The sequence below is a fragment of the Carassius carassius genome, chromosome 14 (genome assembly GCF_963082965.1).
Source record: "Carassius carassius chromosome 14, fCarCar2.1, whole genome shotgun sequence".
In the NCBI taxonomy this organism is placed as follows: domain Eukaryota; kingdom Metazoa; phylum Chordata; class Actinopteri; order Cypriniformes; family Cyprinidae; genus Carassius; species Carassius carassius.
Genome location: NC_081768.1, coordinates 23,856,319 through 23,872,273, shown reverse-complemented (window position 1 = coordinate 23,872,273; position 15,955 = coordinate 23,856,319). Strand labels below are relative to the sequence as shown.

Sequence of the window (15,955 nt, the reverse complement as noted above, 5' to 3'; positions counted from 1 at the left end):
CCTCACTACATTGATGCAACTCAACCATTTATGTGTGTGTTTAGTGAGTAAAGCAGTTTATTTGAATGCTGGTCACCACACCGATAGAGAGCTTTGTCTTAGAAATAAAGGTTCTTTATTGGCCTCAATGATTTCACGAAGAACCTTTACCATCCATGGAACCTTTTCATTCCAGGAAAGATTATTTATAGTGGACAAAGGTTCTTGAGATTATTAAAATGTTCTTCACATAAGAAAAAATGGTTCTTTTAAGAACTGTTCACTGAAAGGTTCTTTAGGGAACCAAAACTGGTTCTTCTATGGCATCGCTGTGAAAACCCCCTTTTGGAATCTTTATTTTTAAGAGTGTACTGTAGATGTAAACCATAATTTAATATTTATGTTGGCTTGACAAATCTGGCAGAGATTTTCAGCAAAAATGCTAATTTGCTGTATCTTTTCTAACTCATTTAACTTAAGAGTATTCCCACAGCAGACCATTCCACATTGCAAAAAAAAATACTGTAGATTTAAATTGACTTTTTCTCATTGTTTAAACTCAGTGCAACAAACTTAGCACAGAACTTTATGCTTTTGAGTTGTTGTTTTTTTTTTTTAAACCATTAAACTTGCACATTAATTTACATTGTTAGCAGATCCTTGGACTTTTGTTGAGGAAATAGGTACACTGGAGGATTTCTCATTTAAGAGTTTTGTTAGAAATGAAATATGTTGAATGTTAAAAACAGCGTTCTAAATGTAAAATAGTGATTCATATTTATAGCTGTCTCAGTTTGGTGTGAAATTTCAGGTTTATACTATCATTTAAGTAAAATTCACGTTTGGGGTCAGTAAGATTTTATTTAGCAAGGACACTTTAAATTGAACAAAAGTGACATTAAAGACATTTACAATGTTACGAAATATTTATATTTTAAGTAAATGTATTACAATTTCCACAAAAACTTTAAGAATCATGACTGTTTTTTACAGAGATGTTTCTTGAGCAGTAAATTAGCATATTAGAATGATTTCAGAGAATTCAGCTTTGCATCACAGGAATAAATTATAATAGGAAAAGTAATGTTCAATGACACATCACGTCTGTAAACTGAATAAGATCTAGTAACTATGGCAGCATATATTCTGTATATTTGTAGTTATACCTCAAATCATCAAAGTCATTCATTAAAGTGGCTAAACATCAAAGATTGTTAAAATGTTTCTCTGCAAGAAGTATTTCTGCGTCTGTCTATCTCTCTCTGTCTGTCTTATTCTCTTCTGTCTATATGGTCTATATAACCTTCAATCCTCAAGGATTTTAAAACCTTTTTGATCTTCCAGATAAGGCTTTCTCAAGTCAGCATTTAAGGATTATCTTGACACGCTGTCTATTTCTAAGTTTTTTTTTTGTAATGTAAGCATTTGTGTAATGCTTGTATCTGTGTCTTGTGGCTTTTTCTTGGGATGCCACGTCTGTACAGTCTGTTTGTGGTGTCTCATTCATGGTGAACTGGCTTGGGGCAATATAAGCAAATCTCTTTGTAAAAGTGTGTGTTTAAAAGTGTGTGTGTGTGTGTGTGTGAGACTGGTTAGGGTTAGAGTATTAATGCTGAGGATGTGAAAAAGAAATACTCAGGTTCAGTGGTTTAATTTTGGCAGAATACTGCCTCTGGTCAGGGTGTTTCTCCTTTCATTGTAATAAATGCTGGTTAAGAAACAATAAAAAAGTGAATGATTAACTAGTGTGTGTGTGTGTGTGTGTGTGAGTGTTTGTGCTCACACCACTTGTGAATCTACCTGTAGTATGTGTTCAGCTGGTGTTCGGATTGTGTTTGTCTTTTTGCAGATGGTACACAAGCTTTTCTGTTTACTTCCTTCTGTCTCACTTTTCCTTCTTAGTTCTCTTCTTTAATGAAAGCTGAAGTATCTGATATTGTTTTAAAAATGGTAAAACACTTTCTCCCATCTGGGTTTGTATGCAGAGACAACTGTAAGTAAACCATTACAGGTTTATTTCCTCTAAGTGTAAACACTGTGTCTCTGTGTCGCTTTCAAAACATTGCTCTGTTTGTTTAAGCATCCAGACCAGCCCCGCACTGCAACAAAGGCTCGACCAATAGCGTGAGTGTGGGGTTTGTCTCACCAATGGTAGATGATGGAAACCTGTTTGAAAACATTATTTTTGCAGTTCTGTTAGTGTTGCAGAAAAGACACCTCAGTTTTTTTTTTTTTTTTTTTTTTTAAAGGGGTCATATGATGCGATTTCAAGTTTTTTCTCTTTGGAGTGTTACAAGCTGTTTGTGAATAGATAAGTCCCTAAAGTTGCAAAGACTAAAGTCTCAAACCCAAAGAGATATTCTTTATAAAAGTTAAGACTCATTCACGCCTTCCTAAAACAACTCGTCAAACATGCCCCCACATGTCTATGTCATAATGTGGAAAGATTTGCAAAACACCGCCCAAATGTTGACGCAAAGAAAGAAGGCATAACTTTATTGTTGTTGCCACCACCGCGCCATGTTGTGGAGACACTGTGCATTTCGTTGCAAAAGTGAAAAAATACTTTGTTTGGCCTTCCAAAAGAGGACACGACTAGAAATCATTGATTAAGTTGTATTCACAACACTATTTCAGAACAGTTCAAATATTCGGATGTGTGCAACTAGGGTTGCACAATTAATTGAACGCAAATAATCATGATTGTCATGCGCATTTTGTCAGTAAAGCCGGTTCTGTGATTAGCAATAAATCTCCATCAACTGCTTTCAGGTGTCACATGCTTGAGGTATTCGCCCAATCACAACGCAATGGATAGCTGGCCAATCAGAGCACACCTCTGATCCACTGATTTTCAGAACGATGAGCTTTGTAAAAATCGTTGTGTTTCAGAAAGGCTGGGCATTGAGGAGAAACAATATTGTACAGTATGTGGAAAATAATGTTTTTTAACCTTAAGCCACATAAACACTTTTCATTAAACCAAATACACAAAATGTAATGAAAACATGAAAAGATCTATCTCTTTCTCTGTCTAACTTTTCACATCATTTATAAGCACCGACCATCTACTGTATATAGACTTTTATGGTTGTATGAACAGCTCATGGCTGTGCAATATTTAAAAATACATATATAATACATATATATTACAAATGTACAAATCATCACATGCATATCGTGATAACTAAGTTGCTGAATATTTGCTGAATACAGAGTCCAAATTTTAAATTCAACAAAAAAGTCAGAGAAGACTGGTCATGCAGCTGTGTAAATATAAATTAAATTGATTATTTTGCGGCTAAATAAACAAACAAACTTTATTTGTAGGAATGTTTTTATTTTTTTATTTTTTACCAATGAGTACGTCCCCACAATGAGGTTTCACCAGACTCCATTCACTTCTGAGTACACTTTTTTTTGTCCTCAAAATAGTTAGGTAGCTACACGTGTATACACACACGTTCTATTACAACCGTCTGCTTGTATTTGGCGCTGGAGTTGAAGTACTGATTCCAGCTGAGAGAATCTCTCAGACAACTTTCACAGATGGACAACTGCTGTGTGTGTGTTTGTGTAGGACATGTTAGTGTGTTTAAGTTTATCTAGCACTCAGAGGTTAGTTCGAAATTGTACCATAGATATCTAAACTTTGTGAACGTGTGAATAGAAACTTCTAGCTTTTCCGCTTATGTTTGCCTGGACGTCTGCACAGATATAAATAACTATAAATATACGTATACCATGAGGAAATCATCTTTGGATGCTAACAAAATATCACCAGAAATCTACCATTGTATAACCACTAGGTTTTTGGCCACAGTACCATGTATTTTTGCACATCCATTCCATAGATGGTGATTCTGAAGCTTTCTTTAAAGGACTGTGGCATGGTTGCACTTTATTTTACAGTACGTGTACTTTCATGTACTTATAGTGTACTTACAGTGTATTTATCTAAGAATGTTCTGGTAATACAACAACTACATGGGCTGGGGTTAGGTTTAGGGGTAGGTTCAGGGTTAGTACCTAGTATGTACATGAGAAACAGGACTGTAAAATAAAGTGCTACCTGTGGCATTATGAATATGCTATTAGCATCTGATTCCATGATTGTGACGTGATTCTTCCTGATTCTGCTGATACAATGCTGATAGTGATATCTTGATGCCAGGGTGTCTGAAGGCCAGTCTAGTATTGATATTAGTATTAAAAAGTTTAGTGACGGCAAATAGGATGATGTATACCTGTTAAGTAACACAGGGTAAATCAATGTGTGGTTTTATAGAACGGATGTGGCATTCTCTGTGCAATTCTGTGATAATCCTGCTAATTCATTAGCAAATGTGCCGCTGCTTAAACCCTGTCTTCACTTTTCTCAGTGCAGGTTGCACAGTCTAATGTCTTTAAACAAACATGTCACCACACGCGTTAAACAATTTAAAGCCACTGTGAGGCAGTAGGCTGGAATCTGCAGTGCAATAATTAGCACTTCATGCAGACAAACATTTTATTATTTCCGTGCACAGACCTTCATTATTGGGCACATGTTGGCTGTGTTTACAATGGAATGCTATGTACTGCATACTGCGCAGTGTGCACTGTTCACTGCCTACTATTCTTTTTTTTAATACTAAGTGTAACCGTATGTACTGTATTATGCAGAATTGTTCAGGTGTTTTTTTTCTTATTTAATTTTATTTTTATTTTTTAGAAAATGTATACAATACTATGCCATGCCAATGTGACATGACATCATGATGCATATTTAATTCAGGGAGTCACAACCATTTATTATTTAGAAAATAAAAATGAATAATAAATAAATAAAAATAACGTGCATATAAATATTACTATTTAAATTTTAAAACAAGTATATTAGTATTAGGGATTGGCGATAAGGGCTTAAAAATATATCACAATATTTCTAGTATTTATTGCAATAACAATATAAATCCTGTTTCTTTAGAGAAAAGTATTATCTTTCCTATTTTTTACCCAAAATAGGGTTTTGTGAGCATTGCTGAGTAGCCTACACACCTAATGCATTGACTGTTTAATTCATCCTGGAAGCCGGAGGGCATCCTTGTGCAGAAATTCCACATGCATAGCAGAAGTAATACTACTGACAAAGCTCCAGGAAATCCCTAATATGGACAAAGGTATCCAGTTATCGCTGAATAAAACGCACAGCGGAGATAGAGAAATTTTAGCTGATGAAACTTGAAGACAATAAACATACAATTGCACAGAATATATGGTTTATCTGTGTTCTTCAAGCATTGTTGGGTATTTTTTATAAGGAAAGTATATTTATAACGCAATGCTGATCGACATCACTGTATATAATATCACCTTTATCACTGTATATAATACTATCATTCTGTAATATGAAACCACGTCTACCAAGTTATTTCTGATCGTGGATGGTTATCAGGAAAGCCATGTCTGTGTTTAAATCGGATGTATTACTTCAGATTTGTAAGCAAGGAGTGGATGTAAGTAGGGATGCACCGAATTTTCAACCTCCGAAAATAATCGGCCGAAAATGCGAGCAGAAATATAGGCTACCTATAATAATAATAATAATAGTAATAATAATAATAATTAATTTTCAATAATTTGACCGATTAATACATTCAGTTAAATGGTTTAAAAAGTCATTTATTTATTTATTTTCAGTAATTTATCAAAATATTTAAAAAGGTTTGCTGCATTGTCCTATCCCATTTAAAAAAGAACAACAATAAAAAATAGCCTATCAGAAGTTATACAGTAGCAACATTAACTTATCCTTTCTAAATTAATTCAATTCTAATTTAAAATAATCTTGCCGGTTAACAGGTAATAATTGGTTAACGAGCGTTGGTTGTCAGTGAAAAAAAATAACCAAAATAAACATCCCTACCCTAGATGTAAGACTACATGTTTAATTTAATTTAATTTAAATTTAACTGTAATTTCTTTCAAATGCCCCAATTGCTGAAGGGTCTGCACAACGTTTTTGTACAAGTTCAAGTTGCACTGTTATATCGCAATAAATTGCAGAATATCACAATATATTTAAAATCACTTCTGGATGGTTAGTCACATGGAAATGTTATAATATCAAGTTAAGCACATTGAACTGTGGGATACAGTATAACATTACAGCTATCTGCTATCTGGGTATTGCATACAGTAAGTTGCATAGTATGCTTAGTAAAATGCTTACTGCAAGAATTAGTATGGTAGTACAATAGTTGATCCAAACAGCAAGTGGTTATTTGGTGGATATCTGTGCTGCCTTTGTATTAGTGGATTAGTGAATTAGTTTAACCAGAGTCTGTTTTGTCTTTTGAACATCAGCACAGCTCAAACTGTCCATAATATAAGAAGGAGAAAAGGTGGTGAAAATAAGTACCACTTGTTATCTAATCTCACATATGCCCCACAGATGTTTTAGTGTGTGTGTGTGTGTGTGTGTGTGTGGTTTTGTGTGAGGAAGAGTATGTGTGTATCTTGTGTGTCCAGCCCCGGGACATTACAATGAATCATTAACATGAAGATTCAGTGCCGTGTAGTTAATCGTGTCTGTTACATGCATGCTGGTCTGCTGAAGGCAGAGGAATCTCATTCATAAAGCTGCACTGAGCCACTCTCACTGCAGTCTTAATATTCTGTTAGAGTTGTTGTGTCATCTTTTATGACTTTCTTCACAAAATCACGACAGGAGATAAAAAGCAGAATATATGATTCATTGTATTGACAGCAAAGCAATTGTAAAGATGATGAATATTCAAGCTCTCCTGAACAGTCTAGTGTGGAAGCTCATAACCTTGAGATGAGGACAGAGCACAAGCGTCTTCCTCCCTAGTCTCTAATATGCAACTGAGCTTTCATGTCTGTGACACATGTACGAGTATGTAATCCCCTGTGTGTGGATATGCTGAATTATAATGTTTAATTCATATTGCTTGCATGCAACAATGATACCCAGTCTCAAGAGGCTGTCTGAGCAAGTCCGTGTAACTGGTACAGTACTTCTACAAAAGGACTATAACCCTACAAAACTGTGATGGAATTTCATAAATAGTGTTGATTTTTATTTTTATTTTTGTTTTTTCCTTGGGCAAATAAATAGGCATCCTTCAGGAGGTAGCTTCATGGCGATGACTTTTAAAAGGGCAAACGCCACTCACTCATCAGTGTTCTAGTTAGGATTATAAATATCTCCTGTTAGTATAAGTTTCGGGTTCAATGTGTAGTGTGAATCTTTGCATGTTAACCGAGAGTTGAGAGATGCATCACAGCTTGAAAGCAGTGTCAATTTATTTCAGAATTTTTACTCTTATCTCCCACATCTTTGAGGTCACTTCCTGTATGAGCTCACCTCTGCAAAATGACTCAAAGCAGTATTACAGAGGCCTTGCACAGCTTCCCTTTTGTGGCTTTCCCTGCCTTTCACAGTCACATGTTGAGCAATTACCATAGTACTGCAAATGCAAAAATATAAAAAAAACATGGTATTATAGCAGTCTTTTTTTAAATAAAGTTTGGACCATGGTATTGCAAAGTGTATTTTCAGGGGTACTACTCAGTTACTTTTAACAATCCTATGCTTAAAAAAGGGTGTGGTAATACTATTTTCGGACTGTTTTTGAATGATTTGTACAACCGCTTACATAGTACTACAATGTATTACATAGTGCCATAGTACTACAATGACTTTTAAAACAAATTGTATACAGTACTATTGTGGTTTTTGGAGTATCACAGTTTTCTCAAAAGTACCGCAGTACAAAATAGTTCATTTTACAGTCCTGTTCTACATAGACAGGTGCTGGTCATATAATTAGAAAATCATCAAAAAGTTGATTTATTTCACTAATTCCATTCAAAAAGTGAAACTTGTATATTATATTTATTCATTATGTTCAATGTTTATTTCTTTTAATTTTGATGATTATAACTGACAACTAAGGAAAATCCCAAATTCAGTATCTCAGAAAATTAGAATATAACTTAAGACCAATACAAAGAAAGGATTTTTAGAAATCTTGGCCAACTAAAAAGTATAAAAATAAAGTATGAGCATGTACAACACTCAATACTTACTTGGGGCTCCTTTTGCCTGAATTACTGCAGTGATATGGCATGGCATGGAGTCCATCAGTCTGTGGCACTGCTCGGGTGTTATAAGAGCCCAGGTTGCTCTGATAGTGGCCTTCAGCTCTTCTGCATTCTTGGGTCTGGCATATCGCATCTTCCTCTTCCCAATACCCCATATATTTTCTATGAGGTTAAGGTCAGGCTAGTTTGCTGGCCAATTAAGAACAGGGATACCATGGTCCTTAAACCAGGTACAGGTAGCTTTGGCACTGTGTGCTGGGGCCAAGTCCTGTGTGCAGGTGCCAAGTCCTGTTGGAAAATGAAATCTGCATCTCCATAAAGTTGGTCAGCCGCAGGAAGCATGAAGTGCTCTAAAACTTCCTGGTATACGGCTGTGTTGACCTTGGACCTCAGAAAACACAGTGGACAAACACCAGCAGATGACTTGGCACCGCAAACCATCACTGACTGTGGAAACTTTACACTGCACCTTAAGCAATGTGGATTGTGTCCCTCTCCTCTCTTCCTGCAGACTCTGGGACCCTGATATCCAAAGGAAATGCCAAATTTACTTTCATCAAAGAACGTAACTGTGGACCACTCAGCAGCAGTTGAGTCCTTTTAGAAGCGAGACACTTCTGACGGTGTCTGTTGTTCAAGAGTGGCTTGACACAAGGAATGCAACAGCTGAAACCCATGTCTTGCATACGTCTGTGCGTAGTGGTTCTTGAAGCACTGACTCCAGCTGCAGTCCACTCTTTGTGAATCTCCCCCACATTTTTGAATGGGTTTTGTTTCACAATCCTCTCCAGGGTGTGGTTATCCCTATTGCTTGCACACTTTTTTCGTCCACATCTTTTACTTCCCTTTGCCTCTCTATTAATGTGCTTGGACACAGCTCTGTGAACAGCCAGCCTTTTTTGCATTGACCTTTTGTGTCTTGCCCTCCTTGTGCAAGGTGTCAATGGTCGTCTTTTGAACAACTGTCAAGTCAGCAGTCTTCCCCATGATTGTGTAGCCTTCAGAACTAGACTGAGATTAGATTAGAGTGTGGCACCAGGTGTCTTCAATATTGAACCTTTTCACAATATTCTAATTTTCTGAGATACTGAATTTGGGATTTTTCTTAGTTGTCAGTTTTAAACAACAAAATAAAAAGAAATAAACATTGGAAATATATCAGTCTGTGTGTAATGAATGAATATAATATTCGAGTTTCACTTTTTGAATGGTATTAGTGAAATAAATTCATAACTTAAACACAACTTTTTGATGATATTCTAATTATATGACCAGCACCTGTATATATGTACTTAAAATAGTAAGTGCATTATCTAAGTAACTAGGTATTAACCTAGTATCTACCCCTAAACCTAACCTTAACTCAGCCTTATTTTACTATTTTACTTTCCTGAGGAAGTACAATGAAATTGGTCATGTAATAATAATAATAAATAAAGCGCAACCAAAAAACATGATGATATCATAGTACGATGGTACTGTGTACTAAAAGAATATGGTACATGTCTAATAAAACATGATAAATCTATAGTACTTTTTGCAAGCATTTAGGTCCATTTAATTATGGAATGCACGTGTGAGAGTATAATAACCCTACTTTAAGTTAAATGTTTTGTTCTCTAAACCATTTAAGACTCTCACACAGACATAACCAGTTCAGACATGTGCAGCCTTTTGCTCTACTCCAGTTTACAAGTGTGCTGAGTGTTTTAATGATCTCCTAACCCCCGGCAGCGTGACTTGATTATTTTCCTTGCCAGGTACACAAGAGATATCTCTGCTGCCTCATGAAGGTCAAGTCCAACCCAGTTTTGTGTGCGGCCAGTCAATGCTTCCGTCTATCCCTTATCTTGTACTCCGGAAGCTCACAGCTAAACACCATGACAGATTATCAGAGCTATCTGTTAACATGAAGTGTTGCAAATGATGAACATTAAAAAGACTCATCAATCAATGCTAGCGAATGTTGTGTTTATGTGCGACTGGAGCCTGAATGCAGTTGATTGCACCACTGAGTCTTATCTCAGCTGTATATCTGCCATCTAATCCTGAGGACTTCCTCCATAGACCTCCAGTCAAAATGAAGCATGCCAAAAACAAGCCTTACGAGCATGCAGTCTGGCCACGTGCCATGAGATTGTGCGTATGAGCGTATGTTGGGCTCTGGTCTGAGTCTGGGTGGTTTGCGTATCTTCCATGCAAGATAAATTAGTTTTATTCTGAGGTTATGTGTGTTAGGTTGGAGGTGTGTGTGCATTTAAGTGTACGTGCTCAAGGGGTGGGGGAGAAAACTAAGGAATGTGACGAGCTATTGTGAAATATGATGTGCGTAGGCCTTCCTTCCTCTTAGCCCACAAGGAATCATGGGTAGAAATGTGGAAAAGGCCAAATTTATCGGCATTTTAGGTGTACCCCATTCTGGAGTAACGTCACGCCATTGATATATATTCAGTGGAGGTTACCTGGGGATACTCCGTCACCTTTCAACCCTCTCTTTGTCTTTCTGTTTAGCGTGCTCCCTCTGCCCTTGGTTTTTCCATACACACTGCCAGTATCAAACGACCTCCCAAAGCAATTTCCTCTCAAAGAAATGCATTGTATTATAAACGTTTGCCCTCTCCATGTTTCCGTGGTCTGCTGAGATAAGACGGTTTGAGAGGAAGGACCTGCAGACAGGGAGGAAACCACGGGCAGAGAAAGCAAATTAAATATTGCAGCCATTTCGCAGCCCTCCAGAGATTGGATTTTATTGGCAACTTCCTGCAACCTTGAGATGTTTGCTTTTAGTTTCTTGGTCAATTTTTGACTATAAAACAGTTGAGCGTTGTTGGTGTGTATTGGCTTGTGTCTGGTGCAGCCTATATATTCACCCCAGTGGAGTCTTTTGTGGTGACTTGGGAATGTTCACGTGTGTCCAGGTTCCTTAGTTCAATGACTTTTATTCATTGAAGGATAATGTGCATCATATTATCAAAAGTTTTTACAGGCAAAAAAAGCTCTGTTCTGTATTGTCAACAGTGTAGCGTTGTATGAAACACAGCTCACACAGAAGTCAATTTCAAAACGAGCAGCTTTCTGTTAGTCCTGTTGCAAAATGGCTAGATTTTGTGAGCAAAAATTCTGCAAAATCCTTTCTTCCATGTAAACTTTGCATTTGTTCATAATCTTTTGTGTTCTCTATCAAAAGTTTTGCTTTCCACCAGGACACCTTGCATTTGCTTGCAAAAGCATTGCAATGTGTAAAGATTTTACTCCCAAAACACGTTAATCTCCATCATCAGTTTGGATTAATTTCTCGGGGGAATGCAAAACTTTGTGAGAAAATAAAAATCTTGCTTAAAGTAATTGTTCACCCAAAGATGAAAATTACTCCATGATTTACTCACCCTCAAGCTATCCTAGCTGCATATTCTTCTTCACAGCCACTTTCCTGAACACACTTACCTGTACACCAGTTAGCGGAAGCTAGAGAGTTAATAAATAAATGTTTAAATATGGATATTTTTCTTATACAAATGCATTGATTCACTTTAGGAGGCCTTTATTAACCCCCAAAGCCATGTGGAGTACTTTTTAGGATGGATGGATGCATTTTTTTGGGGATTTAATATCTCGACCCCCATTCACTGCCATTATAAAGCTTGGAAGAGCCAGGACTATTTTTAATATATCTCTGATTGTATTCGTCTCAAAAAAGAAAGTCATATAAAGTACAATACTTGAGGTAATTTTTTGTTTTTGAGTGAACTGTACCGTTCCCACTTTGTAGCATTAGATTTTCATTGTCAATCCTGTGAAGGAGCTACTCCATATTATTGCCTCAGGTTTGATCCTCTACACAAGAAATTATTCAAACTATAAGCGCTATGTTTGGCTGCTTTGCCTCAGAAAGAGCCTAATTTATAGAAAGCCTTGGTGTTCACTCTGTTACTGGCTTTGTGATCTGATGTAGATCTGAAGAGAGTAATTCACTAATAATTCTGCTTCCTGATTACATTGTTTATTTGCACATGCTATCTTCAATCTAGCATCACTACAGGAAATGCAAATGGAGGTAATGTTATGAACACAACCACAAAAGTATTGCCCAATCATTTAAGGATTTACTGTTGCCGTAATCAATCAAAAAGCACATAATTTGAACATCAAATTCAGTCTTACCCCCAGCTTCTCATGGGTGATATAACATCAGATATTCACCCCTGATTATTCTTTGAAATGCTTCCATAATCTGGACTTCAGATGTCAAGACTTTAAAAAGGAAATAAAGCAAACAGCACAGAAGGTGATTCATTTTTAATGGTAGTATTCGTGATTCACCAAGGCAGGAATGAAAGGTTTGATATGCAACTCTGACAGACTAAGTATCGATCAATAGTTTTGGGCTCGCTTGGCGTCTCTGACTCACAACAGACGATGGCTTGGACGGCATCAGGAGGTTGATTGTGGTTGAATCGTTTCGCTCTCCATTGCTGCAATTGCCAGATTGGACCAACTGATCTTTGTGCTAAGGGATAACGGTAAAGTGGGTTAGCTCAGCTATTGGCCTAGTATCTAGCTCATGTACTTGGCTTCATGTCTAATAATGGAGTCTGGGTTAGAGTGCACAGAGGGTCCCTTTGTTGGCTTGTTTGACATGTTTTGTTTGGGTATTTAACCACTGACTTCCTGTTAGTAGGTTGTGGGTTGGTCTGTGTGAGTGTGTGCCAGGGCATTCCTGAACCTCCTCCCCATCTCCACACAGTGCTCCACAATGACCCAAAGACTGCAGGGACCCTTATCATTAGCGCTGTGTAGGAAATTTGTCGATTTTTCAAGAGCTGGATGTGTGGTGTGGTAATAAGCTTCTTGTATTTGTGCCCATGTGTTTTGTTTGTGAATTCTGTGTGGGTGAGTGTGTGAGTACTTCCAGTGATTTATTAGTGGTGTAAAAATGTCCCATGGTTTGGTTTCAAGCTTGGATCTGAGATGTGTTGGTGTGTGAGAGTTTGAGTTGTTATATGGTATTTTATGCCCCTTAAGCTAGCTAACCGCAGCTCAGAATGCAGGGCCTCTTTGATCAGGGAAGCAGTCCAGCAATCAAAATCCCAACCACAGTAACGCCTGGCAGCTGACTGCAGCGCTGCAGAACCATCCAATACCCCCCATCCGGAACCCAACACTAAAGGCATCTAAAGCACTGCAGCACCAGTAATACTGCTAACCTTCTGCTGCGAAGAGAAGCACTCAGAGCAAAAGTCCACCCGAAAATTGAAAATCTCCCCTTATGTTGTGACAAAAACTTTATTTCTTCTGTGAAAAATAAAAGAAGATAATTTAAGAAAAGTCCACATTTTGTCAATACACTAAAAGTCAATACTGTTGGGTTTACCAGCATTCTTCCAATATATATATATTTTTTTTTTTCCCACAGAAGAAAGGTTTAAAACAGCATGAGTGTGAGCTAGGTTTGGAAATCAAGATTTTAGAATTGGTTCCCTATCTCTAAAAACTGAGGATTCAATAAGAAACATGCATTTCAGTTCCTCTTATTGATACATGTCTGTGCATTTTATAGTTTTAAACCATGCAAGTGCAAGAAGATGTGAAAAAGAAGTCAGTTGGGCACTCTTACTCTGTTTCCTGTGCTCCACACACATCAAAATCATGCACTAAAAAAGACGCCTGTCATATAGTACAGAATGAAACCGATTATTTTACTGATCTCCTTGCTACGTTTCTGGACATTGATCGTGTATGGACCCTTGCTGTCTATGGAAGGGTCAGAGAGCTGTTAGAATGCATCAAAATATCTTAATCTGTGTTCCAATAATGAACCAAGGATTTACGAGTTTGGAACGACATGAAGGTGAGTAATTAATGACAGACTTTTTGGGTGAACTAACCCTTTAAAGTGATAGCAACCTATACCTGCTGCTGTCTGTGCAATTAAAGTTAGAGGGTTAGTTCACCCAAAAATGAAAATTCTGTCAGTAATTACCCACCTTCATGTTTTTCCAAACTCGTAAGTCCTTGTGTTCAATGTCATCACTAATCCGGCATAAACAAAGGTCGCATAGGTTGGATGATAAACAAAGGTCTTACGGGTTTGGAACAACATGAGGGTGAGTAATTAATGACAAAAGTTTCATTTTTGGGTGAACTATCCCTTTAATTTAAGAACAAAAGAAGAAAATCACTCGCTGATCTTGACTGAATAACTTGTAACTAAGGATTAATCTATATGTTATTTATAAAACTATGCAGTATTATTTTACATTGGATTACATTTGATTTAAATATCTGCACCTTTCTGTTGTCTATTTTTTTCTGTTTTAAGATGGGTGGCAACTAACGTTAAAGTTCAATACTGCCACCTACTGCCTTGGATTATGTACGACTTTATCAAATGTGAAATATTAACATGATATCTGTATTATTTTTTATTTTTTCAGACAAAACAAAAACACAGTTTATTAAAGGGATAGTTCACCCAAAAATAAACTATGATGAAATTAACCACTGATGTCACATGGACTATTTTTACTTTTTGAATGTGTCAGTTGCGTTGCTGTCTATGGAGGATCAGAAAGCTCTCGGATTTCATCAAAAATATTGTGAAAATATCTATTTGTGTTCTGAAGATGAACAAATGTCTTATGGGTTTGAAACAACATGTGGATGAGTAATTAATGATAAAAGTTTAATTTTTGGGTGAACTATTCCTTTAAGCCTAGCTCACACTAGAGGACCGACTCTTCTGGTTCTGTCGTGTTTGACTCCTAGTTCATGTCTGTTAGCTTTGAGGGTGTATATAAGTGCTACTGTACTACTCAAAGGGGACACAATTCACATTTAACAAATATTTGCTTATAAAATACACAATTTAAATATAACACCTTCAATAAAATGTACTTTTTTTTTGCAACTTCAAATATTGATGAAATGACAACTGTTTATAAAAAGTATAAAACCTGTTCTGAAATCTAGCCTACCTGTGTTTAGATGCTTTCATTATCTCTGACATGCAAAAGAGCATGAATAGCAGCAACCAATGAAATTGCTAAATTGGTGCTTTGCTTACCACCGATTCCATCTGTAACTGATAAGCTGTGCTGCCCACGTCTCTTACTGTCTCATTCATATTTTTTTTGCCTCGTTTCTTCTTTTTTTTCCGTTTTGTGTATAAACAGCCCCAAGCCCATTCTCAATGTTGTTTGTCGACGTTAGTGGTGTCTGGTGCTTTTCAAGATTGGAAAAAGCACAGATGTCACTTATCAATGGGAAATGTGCTTTGAAGAACAGCTACAGTGGTGCTTTATATGAACAGTGTATCCACTAATGCTCTATGGATATATTCATGTAGACAGCAGAGAACTGTTTTGAATTAATGCTACAGTATGAGAGTTCTGTGGAATAGTTTATGCTTTTATTCGCTGAAATAATTCTAGATACAAGGGATTTTTGAGAGAAGTTTGGAATTAATAAGATTTTGTTCTTGTTTTTGAAAGAAGTCTCTTAGGTTCACGAAGGCTACAATTACTTGATAAAAAATACAGTAAAAACAATAATATTGTGAAATATTATTACAATATTATTGTAATAATAATATTGTAACAATTTAAAATTTTAAATAACTTTTATAATTTTAAAATGTAATTTATTTCTGTGATATCAAAGCTACATTTTCAGCATCATTACTCCAGTCTTTAGTGTCCCATGATCCTTCAGAAATCATTCTAATTCTAATCATTAAATGTTATTATCAATGTTGTGCTGTTTAATATTATTGTGAAAACTGTGATATGCAGTTCAAAATAAGAACCTATATATATATATATATATATATATATATATATATATATAGTAACAGAAATATCTTTAC

General features: G+C 36.4%; 1 protein-coding gene across 4 annotated transcripts in view; it reads left to right on the top strand.

The window, feature by feature from the left end:
* The window catches only part of LOC132157385 (echinoderm microtubule-associated protein-like 4), a 90,740-nt gene that overhangs the window by 33,674 nt on the left and 41,111 nt on the right, over window positions 1-15,955 (top strand). The gene's annotated exons all lie outside the window — the stretch shown is intronic.